The following is a 10,289-nucleotide window of genomic DNA, read 5'->3' on the forward strand; positions in this document are numbered from 1 at the left end:
TATAAGTATACATACATGTATAAATACATACATACATGCACACATACATAGATGTACAAATACACACACACACACATATATATATATATATACATATATATATATATATATATATATATATATAGTAGCAACCATTATATAAGGGTCAGTAAGAACAAGTGTATTGAAATAGTTATTTTAGAAGGTATTTTACGCATATTTAGATATATCTAATATCTATCATTCGTGAAAATTTCAAGTGAATGGAATAAATATTTCGTAAATTAAGAGGAAATAAACAAATAATCTTCCAAATTGCAACGGCCAAAAGTTAATGGAGCAAGAGCAAAAAAGAAACCCTTACTATTGATATTTTGTGATATTCCCTTTACTATTAATGACAGCCTGACATCTGTCATATTAATTCAGTCCTGAATCAATTTCTTGCAAAATGATGGAGTAATATTGTTCCATTCGGATTTCTCCTTCGTGCTCCATCTCCAATAATTTTCCAAACGTTTTTTATAGGGCTGAGATTGGAATTTTGAGGTGACCAGTCTATGAAATGTGGAAGGGCATGTCTAAGAATTTGTTTGTAGATTTCACCATTGACAGTTCCTTGTAGGCGAATAAGTGGACTAGGACAAGCAGCAGAAATCACTCCCCATACATACATACATACATACATACATACATACATACATACATACATACATACATACATACATACATACATATCTCACAGCCTCCTCCATATCTCACTGTCTTCTTCACACATGCACAAGATAACCTTTCGCCACTTCTTCCTCAGACGTACATCCCGCCATCGGAATCAGTCACATTAAACTTCGATTCGTCGCGACCACTGTTCTTCTGTCCAAACGACATGTTCGTGAGCGAAACGAAGACGGGCTCTTTGATTCTTCCTGGAGATCAGAGTTTTCTTTGTCGGTACCTGAGCAAGCAACCTAGAACCTCGAAACCTCGAGAAACTGTTTTGGGCGATACGTTGACATCGGAAGTGGAGCTAAACTCGCAGGATATCTCAGCAGCACGCTTGAACCTATCTTTCAGTGACATTCTAACCATAAAACGATCCTGTCTTGGTGAAGTTTTACGAGGTCTATTTACCACTTAGTAGTGGATGTTGCGTAAGAACACACAAATACTGCGATATTTACCAAGAGAGGAAAATTTTCAAATGATTCTTTTCTTTTTTTTGTCTTGGTGATGTGCTTTTATGCACCAGAAAACCATTTGTTTATGGAAGACCAGCAGTTGCCTGTGCATACCAGCCTCTCCTCTTCGTCACCGATGTTGTCCAAGGGAAAGGCAAAGGCCAATACAGCTTGGTACCATTGACGTCGCAACTCATTTCTACAACTACATTGCGATTGTGAGACCGACGCTCTAACCACTGAGCCATGCACCTTTACATACGTACATACATACATACATACATTCATACATACATACATACATACATACATACATACATACATACATACATACATACAGATATACATACACACACGTATGTATATATCAAACCTTACACGTCTCTCGTAAACGAGTTTGGCCTGCTAGCACGTCATACTCTGTCGTGAGCAAATATAGACACCCTCTAAGACCATCAGACAGATTCAACAGTTACAGCGAATATGAGAGCGTGCATACGTGTGCGTATGTGTGTGTGTGTGTGGTGTGTGTGTGTGTGTATGTGTGTGTGTATGTGTGTGTAGGTGTGTGTGAGAGAGAGAGAGAGAGAGAGAGAGTACACGAATTGAATTAAATGGTATTAAAAACAGATTAACTTTTCTGTAGATATGAAAAACGTTGTGAGGAATGATATGAAACAGAGATACATGAGGTACTGTAACCAAATTAGATATACAACAAATAGATTATATTCACTTTGGTATTTCAGTCATTTTAGATATCATATTAGTCGCTTTATTGGTCTGAATCCAGTTACACTAATAAAAAAACCAACAATAATAGTAAGGAAATGGCAGATTAATTGTTTGATGGGAAAGATGTCTGGCTAACAAAGTTAAAACGGAAATGATTGATACGTGTTTTAAGATATAGAGTTGTTGTAGTTCTATGTAGTTTGTTTTTACACTTTGTACGTAGCCATTAATTCCAGAGAAAATCATGTTGGCCATGCAATTTGCTTAGCAATCAAAGAAATACCTAAATTAGTAGCCTGAAGTCAAAATATTTTCATGAATCTGTTGAATTTCTAGAAACGTATAATAATGACATCGGTCTCCATAAATGCAGTTCGTAAACAGTCAATAGATATTTAGAATTGCACGCAATAAGAAAAGACAGTTCAACGACGGTGTAATATTCGACTTCGAATAATGAGCTAGTGTTCTATTTCACCATTTAAAGACGATATTTTTCATAGTCCTGAGAAGTATATCATCGAAGTATTTCCGCGACATCTCTCTCTGTCTTCCTTTCCTTATATCTGCCATTGCATCACTATTTTTCTCAATAGATGGATAGGTAGATAGATACATACATACATATATACATACATACAAAATTACATACATATATGTATATGTGTGTATGCATATATATATATATATATATATATATATAATATATTATATATATATATATATAGTTAATCCAAACATGAAAACACAAAGAAAAAACACAACAACGCGAGGGCGTGGAACAAATATAGTATTATTGGACGCTCAGGAAGGAAGGGAAGCTCTTCGTCAGAAACATAGGAAAAGGAAAGATCCAGAGAAGGGAATACGGAGGAAAAAAATCGCCAACGGTACACACGCGGTCACATTTATATATATATATTCTTTTACATGTTTCAGTCCAAAGACTGTGGCCATGCTGGAGCACCATGTATGTATATATGTATATACATGTGTGTGTGTGTGTGTGTGGCAAAACCTCCCTAAACGAGAAACCCTTACAAAAGTACTACCCTTACAGGAATTAGAATGCTTATATGAAGGACAATCATACAATATCAAGGTATAATATAATATAAACAACAAAACCACCATAAAGCAAGAAACATAGAACCCCTAACAAGTTCAGTCCTACGAGGTCTAGAATTTCAATGAAGGTCAACTTAGAACCACGTGAACACAAAATACAAAAGTGTTACAGTCAACAAACACATCAAACGTGTATATCTTTCATCAGCTACCTAATGAATACCATTATAGTTTCCACTCCTGGACAGTACCATTCAATCCAGTGATGTCAACAGCGTTAAAAACATAAATATTGTTTGATAATTAATAGACAAGAAGCAGGAACGAGTCATTAGTGCAATATGTCATTAAGTCTACACTTGCTTTTAATTACAAACATCAAATCTTAAACATAAGTCGTTTCACGTGCTACGAAGCATAGAAATTTTTTTAAATACTATATAGAAAATAGAGATATATCATAAAAATGGCGCAGGAGTGGCTGTGTGGTAAGTAGCTTGCTTACCAGCCACATGGTTCCGGGTTCAGTCCCTCTGCGTGGCACCTTGAGCGTGTGTTTTCTCCTATAGCCTCGGGCCGAACAAAGCCTTGTGAGTGGATTTGGTAGATTTAAACTGGAAGCCCGTCGTATATATGTATGTGAGTGTGTGTGTGTGTGTTGTATATCTGTGTTTGCGCCCCCCCCCCAACATCGCTTGACAACCAATGCTAGTGTGTTTATGTCCCCTGTAACTTAGCGGTTCGGCAAAAGAGACCGATAGAATAAGTACTAGGCTTACAAAGAATAAGTCCTGGGGTCGATTTGATCCGACTAAAGCCGGTGCTCCAGCATGGCCGCAGTCAAATGACTGAAACATGTAACAGAATTGCTACCCCATGATATTACTCTGCTTTCTTGCCTGTCTCTTTATCTATATATTGTCCTCTGTTACGTTGCTGCATGGTGAGTGTCTGCAAGAAAAATGTGTGGGCGGGGAAGGAGACCCTGAGGTTTATAGTTCTGGAAAGGAAGGAACGAAGTGTTTAATGCTATGTCTGAGTGAAGGGGATACACTTGCTGCCCTTCCTCCAGACACAGCATTCTTTTCACACTGGGGCAAAAGAAAATGATGGGTGGGGCGAGGGTCTTGTGTGAAAAAGCATTCAGGTAACAAGTACTGGGAAGCGGAGAACATTGTTGTAGTGTTAGAGAAGACGTCTGTAAAAAACAGCGATAGGCATAAAGATAAGAAGCGGCGCATTTGCGGGCCTAATGGTCGAAGTGTATCTGAAACTGATTATTTTCCAATCAGTCGAATGACTCTTTTTGAATGTAGTTTGGACGTGTAGCAGCAATACTTCACTACCATCACTATACCACAGATGTAAGCAGTAATCCAATGTTGTTCGTCGTCGCCTGAATCTCTGGCCCCTCCTTTCGGTGCTTCTACAACGGCGCTTAAGGTGGTTCGGTCATGCGGCCCGGTGTCCAGAGGGTGAGCTGATTCGCGATGTCCTCCTCCCACCTCCACTTCCCAACTGGCGCAAACGCAAGGGCAGGCAGCTGAAGATCTGGGCGACGACGATAAAGGAGGACCTCTCCGAACTCTGAGGTCCGCAGGTGGTCGGTCTACGCAGATGGAATCGCAAATAGCTCGCTATCTCCAGTGACCTCGCACAGGACCGTCGAGCGTGGGCCGCCATGGTTCGTGATGCCGTTAGGAACAGAGACGAAGCCGGCTCAACCCGCCCTGGGTGAATGCCGTCACAAGTACAAGTACAAGTAAGTAAACTATGTAGAGTATTAGCAACTGATTAAAGAGTAAGTGTTCCTTGTTTTAAAAAAGAATTCAGGATTTTGTGGGGAAGGTTTTGCAATTGTCATGAGAAGTCATCAGAGATTTATTAACTTTAAAGTTCTTAATTGTAGTTTCATTCATTCTAGAGAATAGGAAGTATAAGCCCATTTCATAGTGATTAAATACTTCTGCTGTTGAAAGAAACCATATTGCTATGTCATCGTTGAAACATTATCCCAAAGTTTTATGAAGTCAACGTATATCTAGCTTAAGATCTTCATGTTGATTGTGAATGGCTCCAGTATGCGGAAGATTAAAGAGTGTAGCGGAGTTTTAAGGTCATGAAATGTGCGTCGTATGAAGCAACTACAAACAATTAATAAATGTACGAAAGTCAGAGTTCAGAAAACGTTAGCAATTGTGTGGTACACAAGATTTCGTAGAATGCAGGTCGGTTGCGCCATCGGTAGGCAGCCTCGTATCCATGAAATGAGATGCTGATAGAGACCATAGGCGGGAAACTTAGCTAGAACGTTCTCATAACAGACAAGGTCTAAGGTTTGCTAATATCGTATGCAACAACATTCACAAGAGGTCCATTCACCACTCATTTGAACTTCAACATTTTTTCCAGTCTGAAGAGCAGACGGTTTCACTTTTTTAATTTTTCAAAGTTCTGTTGTGTTTATTGCCTCTGAACTCGCTGACTCACCAACATGTTTGATTTCTTCCTGTGTTTCATTTAGGATACTGTAACGCTATTTCCCTCTCCAGGAAAAGACACAAATTAGAGTATATTAAAGCCGAACTCTGTTTCAAAGACGTATGGCAAGATATCGGTTTTCTGAGACATACCCATAAATTTGAATACATTCGAGTTATTTTCCACTCGAAACCCCAAGCCCAGAATCACTCCACCTTCCCACAAAGCACTGTAGATTTCACACTAATACCGATTTATCATGGTACAGAGAATTGTCTGAGTAAAAACTTCAAACTAACCAACAGAACTACATTTCTGGTGAGTGATGAAATGTGTGGCTTTGGGGAAATAAAAAGATTCCGAAAAGAGAATTGAGTTGGATTCAGGAAGTCAGCAACTGCGGGTTGTAGAAGAATGTAGAAGGCCTCATTGCTACAACTGTAGAAACACTAACCACCTCAAAGATTTTTCTCCCAATAGCAACAGGAAATGACAGCTGGAAGAAGGCCTCCACCACTGCCAACGCTACAACTTTAACATCAACAACAACAACAACAGCAGCAACCATAACAGGAACAACCACAGCAACTACAAAACAATTTACTACTGCATCGACAGCGATTGCAACACCAGCGACAAGACTGGAGGCAACACTTACAACAACAACAACAACAAGAGTAGAAACAATAGCAACGAAAACAAGAGAAACATTGCCTTCAAAATCCACTACGTCATTAACAACAACAACAACAACTGAAAGTAACTTTATACGTATCAGCAACAACACGAGTGGCAACAATAGCAACAAAAACAACAAAAGAAATATTGCCTGCAAGAGCCACTACGTCATTAATAACAACAGCAACTGAAATTTGCTCTATATCAACAACAAAACAAAAAAAAACAATGACCCACAAGACGTGCCCCTCTCCTCTTGTGACCTCTCAGACATGTTATGGCGAAGGAGACGGTGAGATCGATAAAAATTTACTAATGCAAATGAAAGAAAAAAGAAATAAAAACAACCAACACAAAAAACTGGCAGATACGTACAAATGCCACATCTAACAACAGCTACACCAGTACTGTCAACACATCATCTCCACTACCATCACTATTACAGACACCACTAAAAGTACAACCTGATTTACAGACACAGTAGTCAAATCACACAACCCAACACGATCAAAAAAAAAAAACAACAGATATTAACTAATGACTATAAATGCAAGAAATAAAGAACTAACAAAACCACATACACAAACATACCAGCATCACATACAATAACATCACTTTCACAAGATTCCAGAACACATAAAAATCATCCAGATATCACAACAAGCATACATCTTAAAAACCAAATACCTCAAAGGAGTAGGAAACTTCAGGGAAAATAAAAACAAATTAAGAATTGTGTGTGGAAACAAACATAGCAACCGAAAAGATGAAACACCTGTCCCTCCGTAGGAATAAGGTAGATTATCCTTTCTCATTGCCTTCCTTCTAACCAATATAGCCTTGCCCAGAATATGGAGTGTAGATGCATGTGGTCGTGGGGTTACCATGGAAGCAGAGCTACCTGATCAACGACCTCGGGTTACTTGATATAAAATGCTTAGCGGCATTTCGTCCGTCGCTACTGCCTGAGTTCAAATTCTGCCGCGGTCGACTTTGCTTTTCATCCTTTCGGGGTTGATAAATTAAGTACCAGTGAAATACTGGCGTCGACATAATCGACTCAAAATTTCAGGCCTTGTGCCTTTAGTAGAAAAGATTATCATTATTATTCAGGCTACGAGCTGGCAGAGTCGCTAGCACTCCGGGAAAAATGCTTCACGGCATTTCTTACATTCTGAGTTCAAATGCCGCTTAGGTTGACTTTGTTTTTCAGTTTTGCGGGGTCGGTGAAATAAATACCAGAAACTGGGGTCGATATAATCGACTTGTCCCCTCCCCCAAAATTTCAAGCCTTGTGCCTTTAGTAGAAAGGATTATTACCTTTATTGCTACTACTAATGCTGTTGTTGCTGCTACTGTAATTAGAAACTGACGCACAGAAGGAACTGGTATGAAATTTATCTTCGGAAATTAAACATCAAGGCTCCATGAGAAGAGAAATTTTAATAAACTCTAGTCTTATCATGATAAATAAAATAACAGAGATAAGTGAATTATACCAAACATATACATATAGAAATATTTGGAAATTAATGAACTAGATCACACAAACGAACTGAAAGCCAGGAAGGAATATTATAGTCACATTAAATTGATACTCGAAGCAGAACTAAATGGCAAAAATAAGTGATAAATATCATATCCTAACTTAGCTAGAAATAATAGTCTCAGATAGAAGCTAAATGAATTAGCAAAACTAGATACAAAAATAGACACAGTAATGACTATGCCATCAGAAAGCCCACAAAGAAAGATTGTATTTATTATAAATTCTTGTGTATATATGTTGGCACTCCGCCGGTTACGACGACGAGGGTTCCAGTTGAACCGATCAACAGAACGGCCTGCTTGTGAAATTAACGTGCAAGTGGCTGAGCACTCCACAGACACGTATACCCTTAGCGTAGTTCTCGGGGAGATTCAGCGTGACACAGAGTGTGACAAGGCTGGCCCTTTGAAATACAGGTACAACAGAAACAGGAAGAAAGAGTGAGAGAAAGTTGTGGTGAAAGAGTACACCAGGGTTCGCCACCCCTCGTGGAGCTTTAGGTATTTTCGCTCAATAAACACTCACAACGCCCGGTCTGGGAATCGAAACCGCGATCCTATGACCGCGAGTCCGCTGCCCTGACCACTGGGCCACTGGGCCTCCACTGTGTATATATACAGATTAGGTATATACACACATTCATACACAATCTGTTTTTACGCCAGTTTTCGCCTATCATGATTGTTGGGTAATGACCGAAAGAGTATGATCGCGATTGAAATGGGATTCCTCCAGGGATCTCAGGGCGCGTAGCTCGGAGAACAAGGAGTCTCTCCAACTCGATCCGCTACTTCTCCGCATTGGGAGATAACAACCCTGATACTACGGACATGCGATTAGAATGTCACAGGAAAGAATGACAAGACGGATTCTTCATGCCGAGCCAATCGGCAGGAGACGAAGAACGAGATGGTTGGCTAATATCCATAGTCTCAATTGGTCACGCTTAGAAATCCAGCTGGAGAGTCCAAAACTGTTTGTTTCTGATAGGACCCTATAGAGGAGGTGCTGAAGTACTCTACCACATAACCATCCCAGGAATAGTAAGCTGAGAAGATGGATGTATGGATGAATAGTGTATATATATTCTTATTAGCTTTACTGCAACTTGAAAATGTTTTACAAACTATCTGCAATAGGACAACAAAACTATTTAGGAAAAATGCAAAAGCTATTTTCTGTCTTCTGGGAAGCCGACAAACACAAAGCATATATATAGAAGTAACATGTATCTGCTGGGAAAATTAGAAAACAACAAACTATTCATAAAATAAAATCTGAACACAAAATGAGATCACAAAATATCACGTTAAAATATTGGCCAAAAGAAAAAAGTATTCTACAAGAGAAAAGCCCAAAGAATTCACCGAAAGATTAAATCAGAACTAATTTAATGCTGAGGCTGAAGGATCGTGGTACAAGATGAAAGCCTTCCTACCAGAAACTAACCAAATCATATAATGATGCAAAATACAAAAATAACTGCGGAATATACAGGAGCTATGATATGAAATCAGCTACATTGTTTTTGGCTGATCAGCAGTCTTACCCAAAAAGATATGTACACACACACACACGTACACACACATACACACACATATATATATATATATACATATATATATATATTATATATATATATATATATAATATATATATATATATATTATATATATATATATAGTCGTCTAAGAAAAATGCAGGCGCCCGTACACTTGTCAACAGAGTGGGTATATTCAATCTTTATAGCATGCAGTATTATTGATCCATTGATCCATTTTATTACTTAGTTTTTGTGCGAAACCAATGGATAAGATCGGTTGATAGTAGAAATATATGCCACATAAAGATCCAGAGAATAACAATGGGATCGTATAACAATGGGACGTGTCGATTCACACAGACAAATTTATGAATGTAAATCTACAAATCTAGACATTATTTACTTTTATGTCCTGGCAATTTTATTTCAGATCCCATACCAGTTGACTTCGCCCTTCATATTCCATGGAGTCGATAAATAACTACCAGTATTTTTATTGATTCAGTTAACCATATGTTTCCTCCTTTAAAAACATTGGTCCTTGTACTCACGTTTGAGTGATAGATTTCCTCCATCGCCCGATTTAATACCGCCATTTGGTCCTTTTGGTACCTTCAGCATTCACCTTGTAAAGTGACAAAGTGGCCTTACAATAGGAATCTGACGAAATGCTTTACGATATGCTCCCTGAGCCCTGAGTTCTAACCCTACCGAGGTCAACTTTGCCTTTTGTCCTTTCGTAGTTAATAAAAAACACCAATGTAGTGTTTTGACAGAACTGTTAGCACATCAGACTGGATGCCATGCGGTATTTGTTCCATCTCTTTGCATTCTGCGTTCAAATCCTGCTATGACCTACTTAGGTGGTAGTCTTAACTCGTTACCAGCCGTTTTGACATCTTAGGTGCGTTTAGCAGACTCTACGCTGTCGCAAGCATTTGTACAGGTTTCCAGCTTCTCTCCCATCCAGCAATCTCAGAGGCCCTGAAATGATCTATGAACACTGCCTTATCCTCTGACTAAAATATACGAAGTGGTATCAAAAAGTTCCCGGACTAGTTTTGTAGCACGCTAACAA

The 10,289-nt window shown here is 38.8% G+C and overlaps 1 long non-coding RNA gene across 1 annotated transcript; it reads right to left on the reverse strand.

Annotated features, from left to right (window-relative positions):
• Window positions 1-1,888: 1,888 nt before the first annotated feature.
• LOC118766250 lies at window positions 1,889-10,125 on the reverse strand. Its single transcript, XR_005002167.1, has 2 exons — window positions 9,763-10,125; window positions 1,889-2,480 (listed from the first exon to the last, which is right to left on the reverse strand). It is a non-coding gene; the product is annotated as an uncharacterized LOC118766250 (long non-coding RNA).
• Between the last annotated feature and the right edge of the window lie 164 nt (window positions 10,126-10,289).

The sequence above is a fragment of the Octopus sinensis genome, linkage group LG1, assembly GCF_006345805.1.
Source record: "Octopus sinensis linkage group LG1, ASM634580v1, whole genome shotgun sequence".
NCBI lineage: Eukaryota > Metazoa > Mollusca > Cephalopoda > Octopoda > Octopodidae > Octopus > Octopus sinensis.